The sequence below is a fragment of the Lithobates pipiens genome, unplaced genomic scaffold, assembly GCF_037356315.1.
Source record: "Lithobates pipiens isolate NorthernLeopardFrog02 unplaced genomic scaffold, aLitPip1_a1.2 Scaffold_30, whole genome shotgun sequence".
Lineage (NCBI taxonomy): Eukaryota > Metazoa > Chordata > Amphibia > Anura > Ranidae > Lithobates > Lithobates pipiens.
The window spans coordinates 17,148,986-17,165,344 of NW_027507791.1; the positions used below are offsets into that span (position 1 = coordinate 17,148,986).

The following is a 16,359-nucleotide window of genomic DNA, read 5'->3' on the forward strand; positions in this document are numbered from 1 at the left end:
AAGAAAGGATCGATAACTCAAATTTTCATTAAACCCAGGGAATATTATTGCCTTTAACTTATATATCCATCTTGCTTCTATTTGTAGAAGTTTTTTGTCAACACTCCCCCCTCTTGAAGAGAGTGGGACATGATCTAAAGCCTGGAATCTAATATAGTCTGGGTTAAAGTCATGATGTAGGCCTATATGCCTACCAATTGCTGTGGTCATTTTTCTATTAAGAATTGGTTTTATATGGTCTCTCATCCGTATTGCGAAGGCTCTTTTTGTTTTGCCTATGTAAAATCCTCCACACCGGCACTGCGCCAAATACACTATGCCAAGTGTGGAGCAGGTCACACAGGATTTTAATTGGTGCCAATTTCCATTTGGTAATTTAAATCTACTACAGCTAGCCATATATCTGCACATATCACAATGTCCGCATGGGTAGGAGCCAAATTTCCCTATTTTGGATTCATTATCACAGTCAATATAATGACTATGTACCAAACGGTCCTTCAAGGAGGGAGCCCGTTTGTAGGTGATCTCAGGGTATTCATTAACATATTTCTTCACCACTGGGTCGGCCAATAATAGAGGCCAAAATGTCTGTATTATATCTCTAAATTTTTTATTTTGATTAGAATGTTGGGTAACTAATCTTACAGTTTTAGCTATTTTAGCAGGTTTTTTTAGTAAAAATAAGGGTATTTCTATCTTTCTGTTGGACTAGATTATATGCTTTTTTCAGGCATTTATGGGTATATCCACGTACTATTAGCCTATCATGTAACTCTCTAGCTGCTAATTTATAATCTAATTCCTGACTGCAGTTTCGTTTGAGCCTGAGATACTGACTATACGGTATAGATCTTATCAGAGATGGTGGATGTGAGCTTTTGGCATGTAGAATAGTATTTCCAGCCGTCGGTTTCCTAAAGATAGAGGAGGTCAATAGGCCTTCAGAGTCAACATGGATCTTTAGGTCTAAAAATTCCACCTCCCTTCTGTCATATTTGAGAGTAAAATAGAGGTTATAGTCATTAATCAAAATTTGTTGAAAAAATTGGTTTAATTCAATTTCAGTTCCAGACCAAAAAATAAGAATATCATCCAAATACCTATACCAGGCAAGGACCTTTTCAATCATTGGTATCATATCTTCTCGCGAAAATAGTTCTTTTTCCCATCCCCCCAGGTACAGGTTGGCATACGATGGGGCACATTTGGTCCCCATCGCAACCCCCTGCACCTGGAGGTAATGGGTCTGATCAAACTGGAAAATATTGTGTCTAAGCACAAAATTCAACAGTTCAACTACAAAGTCTATATATTTAGCACCTCGAGGGCCTCTTTCGCTGAGGAATGTCCGCACAACTTCCACCCCCCTATCATGGGGGATGGCGTTGTAGAGACACTCCACATCGACCGTGACAAGCCAGCAATCTGGGGGTAAAGACATTCCCTCAATTGTTTTAAGTAAGTCTATTGTATCCTTAATATAGGAAAATAGTGATGTAACGTGTGGACGTAAGTAGTTATCAATTAGTGAGCTACTATTTTCCGTTAGACATTGGCAACTAGATATTATTGGTCTTCCTGGAGGTTCTAATATAGATTTATGAACCTTCGGGAGCGCATAAAAGGTAGGTATCTTAGGATCTTTAGTATTTAGAAATTCCCAGGTATTTTTGTCAATAGTTCCTGATCTGTATGCTTTAAATATAATATTACGGAATTGCATCTCATAATTAATAATTATCGTAGTTGAAATAGGGCGATACCAATCTTTGTTTTTTAAAATTTTAAGACACATATGAACATATTGCTCTTTATCCATGACAACCAAGTTACCTCCTTTATCCGCTGGTTTAATTATCAAGTTGGAATTAGATTGTAAAGAGTGTAATGCCTGCAATTGATGTTCATTGAGATTGGAGTTTTCAACAGTCTCAAATGAACTATTTTCTATTTTTCGGCAAACTTGTTGGGTAAATGCCCAAATATTTGGATTAGTGTTTAATTGAGGGAAATTGTTCGATTTGGGTTTAAAAGATTGTGGAGGGGGGAACGACAGACCCTCAATCGTCAGACCAACAGGCTCCAAAATTCCCGGGTCGTCCAAGAAGGTCTGTCCTTCCTCCCAAAGGTCCATCAAATCTTGGATCGCCTGGTACTCAATTATGCTATCCTCCAATTTATCCTCATGTACATTCCGAGTGGATACAGTCTCACTTTTATCAAACATAGTCTTGTAAAGTAATTTGCGAGAGAATAAATGTACGTCCTTTATTAATTCAAATATATCAATATTTTTGTTTGGACAGAATGTAAGGCCAAATTTCAGAACTTCTTTTTCATATTCAGTTAGTACATAAGAGGACAAATTAATAATGGACAGTTCTGAACAGGTAGTTGTTTCTAATCTATTCGGAGTATCATTTATTTCATTACATGTGGGGGTGATTCCTTCCCTAAAAAAATCGGTGCTACACGAAGATCAGCCGGATTTTAATATTCTGACTAGGATTACTTACCGTGCAACTCTTGCACGGTAAGTAATCCTAGTCAGAATATTATTATTTCTCCCTCGGGCACTTCTCTTCCGGCTGATCTTCGTGTAGCACCGATTTTTTTAGGGAAGGAATCACCCCCACATGTAATGAAATAAATGATACTCCGAATAGATTAGAAACAACTACCTGTTCAGAACTGTCCATTATTAATTTGTCCTCTTATGTACTAACTGAATATGAAAAAGAAGTTCTGAAATTTGGCCTTACATTCTGTCCAAACAAAAATATTGATATATTTGAATTAATAAAGGACGTACATTTATTCTCTCGCAAATTACTTTACAAGACTATGTTTGATAAAAGTGAGACTGTATCCACTCGGAATGTACATGAGGATAAATTGGAGGATAGCATAATTGAGTACCAGGCGATCCAAGATTTGATGGACCTTTGGGAGGAAGGACAGACCTTCTTGGACGACCCGGGAATTTTGGAGCCTGTTGGTCTGACGATTGAGGGTCTGTCGTTCCCCCCTCCACAATCTTTTAAACCCAAATCGAACAATTTCCCTCAATTAAACACTAATCCAAATATTTGGGCATTTACCCAACAAGTTTGCCGAAAAATAGAAAATAGTTCATTTGAGACTGTTGAAAACTCCAATCTCAATGAACATCAATTGCAGGCATTACACTCTTTACAATCTAATTCCAACTTGATAATTAAACCAGCGGATAAAGGAGGTAACTTGGTTGTCATGGATAAAGAGCAATATGTTCATATGTGTCTTAAAATTTTAAAAAACAAAGATTGGTATCGCCCTATTTCAACTACGATAATTATTAATTATGAGATGCAATTCCGTAATATTATATTTAAAGCATACAGATCAGGAACTATTGACAAAAATACCTGGGAATTTCTAAATACTAAAGATCCTAAGATACCTACCTTTTATGCGCTCCCGAAGGTTCATAAATCTATATTAGAACCTCCAGGAAGACCAATAATATCTAGTTGCCAATGTCTAACGGAAAATAGTAGCTCACTAATTGATAACTACTTACGTCCACACGTTACATCACTATTTTCCTATATTAAGGATACAATAGACTTACTTAAAACAATTGAGGGAATGTCTTTACCCCCAGATTGCTGGCTTGTCACGGTCGATGTGGAGTGTCTCTACAACGCCATCCCCCATGATAGGGGGGTGGAAGTTGTGCGGACATTCCTCAGCGAAAGAGGCCCTCGAGGTGCTAAATATATAGACTTTGTAGTTGAACTGTTGAATTTTGTGCTTAGACACAATATTTTCCAGTTTGATCAGACCCATTACCTCCAGGTGCAGGGGGTTGCGATGGGGACCAAATGTGCCCCATCGTATGCCAACCTGTACCTGGGGGGATGGGAAAAAGAACTATTTTCGCGAGAAGATATGATACCAATGATTGAAAAGGTCCTTGCCTGGTATAGGTATTTGGATGATATTCTTATTTTTTGGTCTGGAACTGAAATTGAATTAAACCAATTTTTTCAACAAATTTTGATTAATGACTATAACCTCTATTTTACTCTCAAATATGACAGAAGGGAGGTGGAATTTTTAGACCTAAAGATCCATGTTGACTCTGAAGGCCTATTGACCTCCTCTATCTTTAGGAAACCGACGGCTGGAAATACTATTCTACATGCCAAAAGCTCACATCCACCATCTCTGATAAGATCTATACCGTATAGTCAGTATCTCAGGCTCAAACGAAACTGCAGTCAGGAATTAGATTATAAATTAGCAGCTAGAGAGTTACATGATAGGCTAATAGTACGTGGATATACCCATAAATGCCTGAAAAAAGCATATAATCTAGTCCAACAGAAAGATAGAAATACCCTTATTTTTACTAAAAAACCTGCTAAAATAGCTAAAACTGTAAGATTAGTTACCCAACATTCTAATCAAAATAAAAAATTTAGAGATATAATACAGACATTTTGGCCTCTATTATTGGCCGACCCAGTGGTGAAGAAATATGTTAATGAATACCCTGAGATCACCTACAAACGGGCTCCCTCCTTGAAGGACCGTTTGGTACATAGTCATTATATTGACTGTGATAATGAATCCAAAATAGGGAAATTTGGCTCCTACCCATGCGGACATTGTGATATGTGCAGATATATGGCTAGCTGTAGTAGATTTAAATTACCAAATGGAAATTGGCACCAATTAAAATCCTGTGTGACCTGCTCCACACTTGGCATAGTGTATTTGGCGCAGTGCCGGTGTGGAGGATTTTACATAGGCAAAACAAAAAGAGCCTTCGCAATACGGATGAGAGACCATATAAAACCAATTCTTAATAGAAAAATGACCACAGCAATTGGTAGGCATATAGGCCTACATCATGACTTTAACCCAGACTATATTAGATTCCAGGCTTTAGATCATGTCCCACTCTCTTCAAGAGGGGGGAGTGTTGACAAAAAACTTCTACAAATAGAAGCAAGATGGATATATAAGTTAAAGGCAATAATATTCCCTGGGTTTAATGAAAATTTGAGTTATCGATCCTTTCTTTGAGGATCTTTGGTCTGGGTGGGGTGTGGTTGGGGGGGGGGGGGGGGATATTTGCTGTGTTTTTCCCTTGTTTAGTTTTGTTTTGTTTTGTCCTGTTTTTTATTAATTATTATTTACATAATTATATATCATTCTGATATATCAGATATATTTATAGTTGTCTGTGATATCCTAGATTATTGATATTAAAATAGACTGTGAATTTTGTTTTTGGGACACGAAATGGGGTTTTCTAATAAATATATATACGGATTTCGCGATTAATTTGGTCCATTATCGCGATTGCACCGATTGATATATTGGGGTATATAAACATATATCTCTTTGCTCCCCCGGCTTTTATTTAAAAACAATTTCCATCCCCCATGTGTGGTCTGTCATGCGACTCATGATTGTTTGAGTATCGCATGTAATTATGATGCATGACTCCTGGTCGGCAGCTTTTGGCACTTTGGCATTGGAGAGGAGCATATGGACGCCCGAGGGCACCTTTACTGGATCGGATTTTATCCGGTTTGGCGGGTTGCCCACCGGTTAGCGGTGATCCCTGCGTGCGAGACAGGGAAACATACACTCTTGGAGCAATATGAGGGTGCTAGCCAGAGCATTGCATTAGCTGCGCTCTGGCTGTCCCCTCCTATACGTTTCCCTGAATACCGGTGTTTGCACCGAGGCCTTGTGGGAAATGTAGTCTCCAGATTCCCCTAATGGCTCTCTCGCGCATGCGCACTGCCGCTGTTTACGTCCGCATCGAGCCGGTGACGTCAGACGCCGGCTCGATGGACGGCGGTATATATATTGGGACACAAAACATTCGGCTCTATTGTGGGGGAGCCGTGCTAGGAGGAGGTCCACGTTTGCTGGCTGGTTAGTAACTTTAACATTTTATTGCTGAGAATGAATTTCTTTCTTTATCCACACTTTAATTAATGGTAAATGCATTTTTCCTTCCTAGATATCGTGCAAACAGGTTGTAGAGCCCATGTGAGTGTGCTATCATTCTGGGCTTATCTTAATTTGAAGGAGAATTCCCTATATACTTTGGTGGACATAATATAAAATCTGGGAAATAAAACATATTAAGGAAACTCTACTTTATCGTCAGTAAATGTAAGTGGATGTATTTAAATAAAAAGTAATTGGGCCCCACTAGTATAAAATATTTATTTAAATTAAAAATGCAAAAAATTTGAAAATGACTGCTATACTAGAATAAAATATTTTTTTAAAAAGGTTATAGGTTACTCCTATATATTGACTATAGTATAAAATAAAATAACAACATAGCTCTTATGTATAAATAGTAGGCTGACATATGATATAATTTTTCTGTCCCAATTAGCCGCCGTCTATGCCCTCTCCAGCTATATTGCCTGGCTGCTGTACTTGTTGCCCTGCATTCTTCTATCCATCTGGTAGTCATATAACTTTTCCTGGGGTACGAATGGGTCGGTAAAATGGGGGTGAGCATATTTCCATCATTTTTTTGAACCTTACTCGTGTCCTTTAAACACTATATATGCCGATTACCTGTATGAATTATGTATAATGAAATGTACTTTGTGTAATTAATCTATGTTTTCTCTTTTTGAATTTATTATGTTGGTAGTTGGCTTATCCTCTGATGAAGCATTAAGCGAAACATGTCGGGATAAATCAATCGCAACTACCTCAACTTTACCATCTATTGGACCACAAAGTTGTATATAACCTCAGTATGATTATACAGATCACTGCTCTGTTTTTATGAACTATGTATAAATAAATTTTGTAATTTTTTAATATGAATATAGTTTGATTTATTGCACCGTTAACATCCCACTCTCTTAGGCTTGGTTTACCTTAAAAAAACCTTTTTTGATATTTCTAAAAAGGGATGAGGTGTCAATTAATGGGGTACTGATGGAGGTTTGAATCATTTCGTTGTTTATCTATCTATCTATCTATAGAAACCTAGAACATGTATTTTACTATCTATCTGTTTATCTATCTATCTATCTATATATCTATCTATCTATCTTGTATCTATCAATTATCTATCTATCTATCTATCTATCTTGTATCTATCAATTATCTATCTATCTATCTATCTATCTATCTATCTATCTATCTATCTATCTTGTATCTATCAATTATCTATCTATCTATCTATCTATCTATCTATCTTGTATCTATCAATTATCTATCTATCTATCTATCTATCTATCTATCTATCTATCTATCTATCTATCTATCTATCTTGTATCTATCAATTATCTATCTATCTATCTATCTATCTATCTTGTATCTATCAATTATCTATCTATCTATCTATCTATCTATCTATCTATCTTGTATCTATCTATCTATCTATGAACAGTTTATAGAAACCTAGACCATTTATCTATCTATCTATCTTGTATCTATCAATTATCTATCTATCTATCTATCTATCTATCTATCTATCTATCTATCTATCTATCCTTGAGCTGTATATCATGTGTGGTTTTATTAAGGCCGATCTGTATTAGCTTGTTATTGATTATGAAGATTTTCTTCCTCTGACAAGCGGTCGGTATCTGGCTGACTATGGATAGATAAGACCTTCTCACTTCATTTAGACATTCAGATAGTCGTTGCTCTTCTCAGTCAATAGCTTTGTACACTTTAGAGCTGTTAAGATGATTCCCTCCCTACAGGTTATCTGGGAGCCTTTCAGCAGCTTTCCAGCTAATCAAACCCACACAGCCCTTCAGGTCACATGCGACCACCTTGCGTGAACTCTTCCCCACCGTCACAAATTGACTTCCTGAGAAGTTGCTGGAGATGCTGCGGAAAGTTTAGTGTCGAAATAAAAGTTGGTTCGGTGTCAGCTCTGTAGCCGGAGAGAAAAAGATGTTAATAGTGATTTTATAGAAAGCGCTGAGCGTTATTTTCTTCATGAGTTTAATTGCTGTTTACCTAAACAAATAAACACCCTAGACACTTTGACTATTTAAAGAAGCCGAGTTGTTTGAATAACGAATCGGAAATTGGTTGGTTTATGATTTGTCTAAATATTTGCCTGTGTGTTCTGTCTGACCTTCACAATCCACAATCTGGAATATCTCTGGGTGGATAAAGAAATACACAATCTGACAATTTGCTTCATTTGAGAAGTGACTAATTGGTCATTAGCACCTTGAGGGAAGTTCTCCAGCGTCCTCTACATAATTTATGTAGAAAATTCAATGGGAATACTTTAAAGCAGACCTTCCAGTAAGGGAAATTTTACACCAGCCTGGTCCACTGTGGTGCATTAAACCCATGATTGTTAACATGCGACATGTTGAGCGTCAACATCGGTTTTGTTACGGAAATCCTTTCATTTGAATGAGCTGCCCGATGCCCCACAGCAGGCAATAAAAATTGTGCACACAGCATTCCTTTTGCAATATACCACAGGTTAGTGCTTATAACAGTGGCAGAACTACCAGGTTCTCAAAGGTCGCACTGGGCAACTGGGAGATGGTATTTGCCCACAATGGGGGGGGGGGGGGGCTAGGGAGGGGGCTGAGACAACAGGAAGGGGATTGCTGCAGAACACAGGCTTGGTTCACACTGCTGCAACCCCAAGGTTTATTGCAGGTCAGGGTAGATGACTCATACAGGCAGGTCTCTTGTGCCTCCCCCTGATTCTGGAAGTTTGGAGAAACTTCTAAAAGTTAGTGGGTGGAGGCCAGGAGGGTTTATCTGCATACTTAGGGAAACTTGGCAAAGCCTCAGGCAGTGGGCCTGGCAGGGTGGCTAGGTCAGTCCTTAAATATGGATGGCATTAGAGGAAGGCAGGGTGTCACGTATCAGATAAGACCAGAACTATGTGGACTGCAACAGAGGAAACCCAAACGTGTATAAGTGAAATATGATTTATTAAAGAAAGTGAATAATATAAATACAACCACACAGTGCAATAAACCAACCAACAAAGACCCCCAAACAACAACAGACAGATATGTACAATAAATGGGAAATGCAAGGACCGTAAACGGTAGGCAGGCCAGGGTCATACACAGAGGATCAGCAAATAAACAAGGGCAGTCCAGAATCAGAGTCACAAGCCAGGCCAAGGTCATACACGGGGAGATCAGTAAATGGGGTAAGGAACACAGGACAGGGAGAGGATGGACAGATCAGACTGCAGGACAGGGATAATGGTAACAGGTGGGACAGGGTAGGGACCAGGACAGGGAAACAGGATCAGAACCACGGGTCACAGGTTCAGGGCACAGGAATAGGTTCAGAATCAGGATCGCCAGCAGCAGGTCAGGGCACAAGGAACAATACCAAGGCGAGGTGTGTGTGTGCACCTGCCGGGTATTTATAATGGCTGCTGTCAGTCATGTGACGCCTGACTGTAGAAGGCAATACCTGCTCGACACTGCCAGGATCCCTCCGCTGGTAGACACCAGTACTGCGGACCAAAGATTACATAATTCCAGCAGGAGACACCTGCTGGTGGATCGCAGTACTGCATGCCAAATGATTGATATTACCAGCGGAGGGAACCTTTCCTGACAGTACCCCCCCTCAAAGGAGCGACCTCCAGACGCTCCAACTAGCAGTTGCTGGGGAAAGTCCATTGCGTCAAGCTGGGCTATGAGCAAAGTCACATCAGGTTGGGTAACGGGCACTTCAAGCAGGGCAGCAGACAGAAGCACATCGGACCAGGAAGCTGGCACAACGGGCTGGAAGGCGGGCAGCGGCACGTCAGGCTGGAAGGCGGGCAGCGGCACGTCAGGCTGGAAGGCGGGCAGCGGGACGTCAGGCTGGAAGGCGGGCACTGGGACGTCAGGCTGGAAGGCGGGCACTGGGACGTCAGGCTGGAAGGCGGGCACTGGGACGTCAGGCTGGAAGGCGGGCACTGGGACGTCAGGCTGGAAGGCGGGCACTGGGACGTCAGGCTGGAAGGCGGGCACTGGCACGTCAGGCTGGAAGGCAGACACTGGGACGTCAGGCTGGAAGGCAGACACTGGGACGTCAGGCTGGAAGGCAGGCACTGGGACATCAGGCACATCAGGCTGGACAGCAGGCACATCAGACTGGAAGGCATCGGACTGCAAGGCCGGGACATCAGACTGGAAGGAATCGGACTGCAAGGCCGGGACATCAGACTGCGAGGCCGGGACATCAGACTGCGAGGCCGGGACATCAGACTGCGAGGCCGGGACATCAGACTGGAAGGCATCAGACTGGAAGGCCGGGACATCAGACTGGAAGGCATCAGACTGGAAGGCCGGGACATCAGACTGGAAGGCCGGGACATCAGACTGGAAGGCCGGGGCATCAGACTGGAAGGCATCAGACAGGAAGGCCGGGACATCAGACTGGAAGGCATCAGACTGGAAGGCCTCAGACTGGAAGGCCGGGACATCAGACTGGAAGGCATCAGACTGGAAGGCCGGGACATCAGACTGGAAGGCATCAGACTGGAAGGCCGGGACATCAGGCTGGAAGGCGTCTGGCTGGAAGGCCGGGACATCAGGCTGCAAGGCGTCTGGCTGGAAGGCCGGGACATCAGGCTGCAAGGCGTCTGGCTGGAAGGCCGGGACATCAGGCTGCAAGGCGTCTGGCTGGAAGGCCGGGACATCAGGCTGCAAGGCGTCTGGCTGGAAGGCCGGGACATCAGGCTGCAAGGCGTCTGGTTGGAAGGCCGGGACATCAGGCTGCAAGGCGTCTGGCTGGAAGGCCGGGACATCAGGCTGCAAGGCGTCTGGCTGGAAGGCCGGGACATCAGGCTGCAAGGCGTCTGGCTGGAAGGCCGGGACATCAGGCTGCAAGGCGTCTGGCTGGAAGGCCGGGACATCAGGCTGCAAGGCGTCTGGCTGGAAGGCCGGGACATCAGGCTGCAAGGCGTCTGGCTGGAAGGCCGGGACATCAGGCTGCAAGGCGTCTGGCTGGAAGGCCGGGACATCAGGCTGCAAGGCGTCTGGCTGGAAGGCCGGGACATCAGGCTGCAAGGCGTCTGGCTGGAAGGCCGGGACATCAGGCTGCAAGGCGTCTGGCTGGAAGGCCGGGACATCAGGCTGCAAGGCGTCTGGCTGGAAGGCCGGGACATCAGGCTGCAAGGCGTCTGGCTGGAAGGCCGGGACATCAGGCTGCAAGGCGTCTGGCTGGAAGGCCGGGACATCAGGCTGCAAGGCGTCTGGCTGGATAGCAGGCAGATGACTGGCAGAATCAGGTGGGTGATCAGGTTCAGCTGGCATACAGGCAGACTGGAGCAGGTTGGTTGATGTGGAGGCAGGTTGCGTTACTGGCAGGATCAAATGGGTAGGGAAGAACTTCCGTCTCTTTTTAGATTTAGCTACTGAAGGCCTGTAGGTAGCTGCAGATCTATAGGTAGGGGATGAAGCAGACTGGAGAGAAGGGTTGGAATATGGCAGGGAAGAGGTAACCGTATCTGGGGGAAGATCTTGAGGGATAGTGGGCCACGGGTAAGAGGCAGTTGGATTAAAGGCAGGATATGTGCAGCAGGAAGAAACAGGGTATTGATATTTGGTGGGGAGTAGAGTCAGGGGCGTACCTAGAGCATTTGGCACCCGGGGCAGATCCTATATCTGGCACCCCCCCCCCACAAAATGTAAAAACACCCACCGTGTCCCCTGCATACCTCTGCATCCTTCAATATCTTTTTGTCACTACTGTGTACCCCCCCCTCTCCACAACTGCACCTCTGGACCCCTTTAAATTACACAGCACCCTGCACCTCTGGACCCCCTTTACATTACACAGGACCTTGCACCTAAGGACCTCTTTACATTACACAGCCCCCTGCACCTCTGGACCCCTTTACATTACACAGCAGCCTGCACCTCTGGACCCCTTTACATTACACAGCTCTTGTACCACTGGACCCCTTTACATAACATAGCACCCTGAACCTCCTGACTCCTTTACATTACACAGCCCTTGTACCCATGGATCCCTTTACATTACACAGCACCCTGAACCTCTGGACCCCTTTACATTACACAGCCCTTGTACCTCTGGACCCCTTTACATTACACAGCACCCTGCACCTCTGCACCCCTTTACATTACACAGCCCCTCACAGCTCTGGACCCTCTGCATGTTACACAGATCCCCTACAGTGCAGACCCCCCTCCCTACCATACAGACCCCCATCTACAGTGTAGACCCCCCTACAGTACAGAATCCTCCCCTACAGTGCAGACCCTCCTACAGTACAGACCCCTCCACCCTATAGCGCAGACCCCCCCCCCTACAGTGCAGACCCTCCTACAGTACAGACCCACCCCCCTACAGCGCAGACCCCCCTACAGTACAGACTCCCCTACAGTACAGAATCCTCACCTACAGTACAGACCCCCCTACAGTGCAGAATCTTCCCCTACAGTACAGACCCCCCCTACAGTACAGACCCCCCCTACAGTGCAGGACCCCTTCTACAGTGCAGGGCCCCCTACAGTGCAGGGCCCCTTCTACAGTGCAGGACCCCCCTACAGTGCAGGACCCCTTCTACAGTGCAGGACCCCCCTACAGTGCAGGACCCCTTCTACAGTGCAGGACCCCTTCTACAGTGCAGGACCCCCCTACAGTGCAGACCCCCTACAGTGCAGGACCCCTTCTACAGTGCAGGACCCCTTCTACAGTGCAGGACCCCCCTACAGTGCAGGACCCCTTCTACAGTGCAGGACCCCCCCTACAGTGCAGGACCCCCCCCCTACAGTGCAGGACCCCCCTACAGTGCAGACCCCCCCTACAGTGCAGGACCCACCACAGTAAAGAACCCCCCTACAGTGCAGGACCCCCCTACAGTGCAGGACCGCCCCTGCAGACCCCCTACAGTGCAGGACCCCCCTACAGTGCAGGACCCCCCTACAGTGCAGGACCCCCCCCCTACAGTGCAGACCCCCTACAGTGCAGGACCCCCCTACAGTGCAGACCCCCTACAGTGCAGGACCCACCACAGTAAAGAACCCCTAGTGTACCTGGAGCCCAAGGCAGCGGCATTGCAGGGGGGAGGTGCGAGCAGCACCCGAGTGGAGTGTCACCTGTCGGCTCAGTGATCCGGGACCCGGCGCAATAATCCCCTTCTCTCTGTAGTCACGTGACTCACATCGCGCCGTTCAGATCAGTCTCGGGCAGCGGCTGTCACTCACAGCCAAGCAGAGTGAAGCCGCCTCCCCCTCCTTGTCTACACAGTGCTGTGCATGGAGGAGGGGGAGGCGGCTTCACTCTGCTCGGCTGTGAGTGACAGCCGCTGCCCGAGACCGATCAGAACGGCAGCGCGACGTGACCACAGAGAGAAGGGGAGCCGGGTCCCGGATCACTGAGCAGACGTCACTCCACTCGGGTGCTGCTCGCACCCCGTCCCCCCCCCCCCGCAATGCCGCCCACTGCCAGTGCCTCAGGCTCCTCACGGCGCTGTCTCACACTTCAGTTGCGGAGAGGGGAGGGGGGGCGCTGGCCTGACACCCCCCCCAGTGTATGGCACCCGGTGCGGCACGCCCCCCCGCCCCCCCACTTAGTACGCCCCTGAGTAGAGTATATTGGGCTGAAACTGAGGTTGCCATAGGTGATGGAGGAAGAGACTCTTGGGCAGGCGGGTGTTTGGTAGCAGAGAGGGTTAGTTGTGGGCTGGCTGTGGCTGATTGCAAAATACCAGACCATGCTAAAAGTAATGGTTGTACAAACTGCGGGTTACATACTGCCTGTCTAACAAGGGATTGTATGGAATCAACACATTCTATTATCATCTGTTGGGAACAGGCTGTGTAATGCTCAAAAAAGTAAGGGGAATCATCTTCCAGAAGCCATACCAGTGATGTGACTTGATTAATACTGAAAGGGGGAGAAAAATCATCCTGGACCCCCGGGATGCAGGGCAGGGCCAGCTCTGTGCAGATTTGAATTAACGGCTGAACATCCCCAAACAACATACAGCCCTGATCAACCCAGGAGTGAGCTAAACGAATGGTTTCCAACAGCTGATCACTGGTCCACCCTTTCAGTGTCTGGCGGAGATAGTCACCACTCTCAGACGCCAACAAAGCATAATAACGAATCACTTCTAAATTCATTTCAGTAAGCAACCTGAACCAAGATGGTTCCTCTGTGTAGCCACTTCTGGTCAGGGATGGCCTTGGTATTCTGTCACGTATCAGATAAGACCAGAACTGTGTGGACTGCAACAGAGGAAACCCAAACGTGTATAAGTGAAATATGATTTATTAAAGCGGGAGTCCACCGGGACTCCGCGTTTTTTTTTTTTTTTTTAAAAGCCAGCAGCTACAAATACTGCAGCTGCTGACTTTTAAATAGTGACACTTACCTGTCCAGCGCGCCCGCGATGTCGGCACCCGAAGCCGATCGCTCGCTCGGCTGCCGGGTCCCCCTGCCATCTTGGGTATGGGAATCAGGAAATGGAGCCTTTCGGCTTCATTTCCCGGTTCCCTACTGCGCATGCGCGAGCCGCGCGGCGCAATCAGGACGGTCCCCGCTGCCTCTGGGAGCTGTGTGTTTCCCAGCAGGCAGCGGGGCACTTGCTGAAGGGGGCGGGCGCTTGCGGAACGGGGCATAACGTACGCCCCGTTCCGCAGAGAGCTATCCCGGAAGTGGGTGCAGTTACCTGGATTATCCAGGTAACTGCACCCCCCTCCCCCCTGAAAGGTGCCGACTGTGGCGCCGGAGGGGGGGGGGGATTCCGATGAGCGGAGGTCCATTTTAGGGTGGACCTCCGCTTTAAAGAAAGTGAATAATATAAATACAACCACACAGTGCAATAAACCAACCAACAAAGACCCCCAAACAACAACAGACAGATATGTACAATAAATGGGAAATGCAAGGACCGTAAACGGTAGGCAGGCCAGGGTCATACACAGAGGATCAGCAAATAAACAAGGGCAGTCCAGAATCAGAGTCACAAGCCAGGCCAAGGTCATACACGGGGAGATCAGTAAATGGGGTAAGGAACACAGGACAGGGAGAGGATGGACAGATCAGACTGCAGGACAGGGATAATGGTAACAGGTGGGACAGGGTAGGGACCAGGACAGGGAAACAGGATCAGAACCACGGGTCACAGGTTCAGGGCACAGGAATAGGTTCAGAATCAGGATCGCCAGCAGCAGGTCAGGGCACAAGGAACAATACCAAGGCGAGGTGTGTGTGCACCTGCTGGGTATTTATAATGGCTGCTGTCAGTCATGTGACGCCTGACTGTAGAAGGCAATACCTGCTCCACACTGCCAGGATCCCTCCGCTGGTGGACACCAGTACTGCGGACCAAAGATTACATAATTCCAGCAGGAGACACCTGCTGGTGGATCGCAGTACTGCATGCCAAATGATTGATATTACCAGCGGAGGGAACCTTTCCTGACACAGGGAGAGTTCATGGGGTGTGTTTTTGTTTTGTTTAAGATCCATTATTTTGCAATACCATCAAATATTTAAGCATTATGTTTTTTACTTCTTAGATGATATCACGTGATCAGGAAGTTTTGTTCATCTTGTCATGGAATGTCCGTGGCCTTAATTCAAGATTTAAAAGAGCACAGTTATTAAATTTTGCTATAAAATTGCATTGATTACTGTAAAAATGTCACTGGCAGTGAAGGGGTTAACCATAACAGTCTAGGATCTTTTGTACAGAGGAAATAAGTTGTCCTCTATTAGTTGGGCATCCCATGAATCCCTTGTTACCCCTAATAAAACACCAAAACAAAACCCAGGGACTGACCTCTTGTGTCTGGATGCAAGCAGAGAATGCATGTTGCCTGGCTGTGCAGGAGTATTTGAGCCCTGCGGGGGTAGTGCTACACTCAGTGGCAGCTGGTGGAATTTTTTTTGGGGGAGTGAGGGGGGTGGCAAACAGTATCTATCCATTATGCATATAGGAGATGGCATAGAGAGAGGGGGTGGCGTCCGAATGTCCCTTGTGGGCCGACCGCCACTGGTTACACTTTGTGTCTTTTTTCAACCTTACCTATTATGTAACTATGACAGGTAATAAATAAAGTGGAATGGAGAAATATATCTGAGGATAGGTCCATTTTAAATAACTGTCTACAAATAGATTTGGACACGATTATTTTCACCCCTTACGGCGTATTGTGGAAACAAGTGGAAGAACTGTCCAGAGAAGCTTTATAAAGGAATCATTACCTTACCAAACAAACGTCAACCTTTTTTTTTTTCAAAGACTCCCCTGAATGTTTCTCATCTAAGACGGATCCTGCTGAGACCATTTCGTTCTTTTAAACCCCACAATGTGCGTCGCCGTTTCTTTCCGTGGAATAA

At 45.7% G+C, this 16,359-nt stretch overlaps 1 long non-coding RNA gene across 1 annotated transcript; it reads left to right on the forward strand.

Annotated features, from left to right (window-relative positions):
- Positions 1-5,217: 5,217 nt before the first annotated feature.
- Positions 5,218-6,864, forward strand: LOC143942028 (uncharacterized). The gene is made up of 2 exons (XR_013264644.1): positions 5,218-6,186; positions 6,419-6,864. It is a non-coding gene; the product is annotated as an uncharacterized LOC143942028 (long non-coding RNA).
- The last annotated feature ends 9,495 nt before the right edge of the window (positions 6,865-16,359 follow it).